The following is a 1,269-nucleotide window of genomic DNA, read 5'->3' as shown; positions in this document are numbered from 1 at the left end:
TTGCAATTTTCCATCTTCGAAATCTCCAGAAATAATATTTTGCAAATCTAGTAGAAATCCAAACCATGAATCTAAATCTAGTAAGTGAGAAAATCTTCCTGTTATTTCTGTAATCGAGCGATCAATAACATACTTCATGATGCGATAAATTTCCTGTTCAGCAGTCAATCCAACATCAGCTGCATTTTCACCTGGCATTCGTTTACGACGTATTTTTCTTCTTTCAATGGTCAATCCCCATGTTTCACATTGAATCTTGCCCACTTTAAGTGCCTTTTGACAGGACTTTTCACGTGATTCTATCAATTTATCGTTCAAAGAATCGAGATCAGTAGCTGCTTCTCTAAAATTCATTTTTGGGTCCTAAAGACGTTTCTGCAATCGACTGATAGATGATAAAATATTTCTCCAAAAATGCAAAAGTACAAGAAAATCAAATGTAAGCATGCGTTTCAGATTATTATGAGCACCACATTTTGTTTCAGTCGTGTTACCATTCTCACTTAATTGCTCTAACAGTCCTAGCAATTCATCCAGTACGTTCATGTACAACTTTTACGGCCTTTTCTCTTGCACAACACCATGTTTCTGATTCACGCTTGACAGAGATCTTAAGCTCCTGCTGCAGTTCGTGCCATCGAGTTGTTGAATGAGCAAAGAAATTATAAATGGCTTTAATTATACCAAAAAAGCTAATAACTGTTGTTTCCTGACTTGCAGCATAAAGACATGATAAGTTAAAACTATGGTTGTCACAGTTTATAAACACTGGTTTTGGATATTTGTTCAGAATTCTTTGTTGAACGCCTGACAGATGATCTGACATGACAGCAGCATTATCATAACATTGTGAACAACAATTACTCAATAAAATTCCACCCGCTTCTAATTTTGTGCTTATTGTTTTCTCGATATTGGCAGCTTTTTTTTTCGTTTATCTGTATAAAGTCAATAAATGAGTCTTTGACTTCTACTTTTCTTGTCTTATGGTCAATGTCAACAAACCGAATTGCTCACGATGGGCTAAATCAGGTGTGGAATCAAACAGAATACTATAGTATTTGTTTCTACGAATTGCTGACAAATAATAATTTCGCACATGTGAAGCCATGAGATTTTTAAACTCATTTTGGATTTCATAAGAAAGATAAGATGTTGACGTTGGCTTGTTTTTAACATGCTCTAAATGGTCTTTCATTACTGGATCATACTTTGCTAATAACTGCAAAAGTGAAAGGAAATTTCCAGGGTTTTCGTTTGAGATTATGT

The sequence above is a fragment of the Limulus polyphemus genome, unplaced genomic scaffold (genome assembly GCF_000517525.1).
Source record: "Limulus polyphemus unplaced genomic scaffold, Limulus_polyphemus-2.1.2 Scaffold1470, whole genome shotgun sequence".
Classification (NCBI taxonomy): Eukaryota; Metazoa; Arthropoda; class Merostomata; order Xiphosura; family Limulidae; genus Limulus; species Limulus polyphemus.
The sequence above is the reverse complement of the archived record's forward strand: the minus strand, read 5'-3'. Positions refer to the sequence as shown.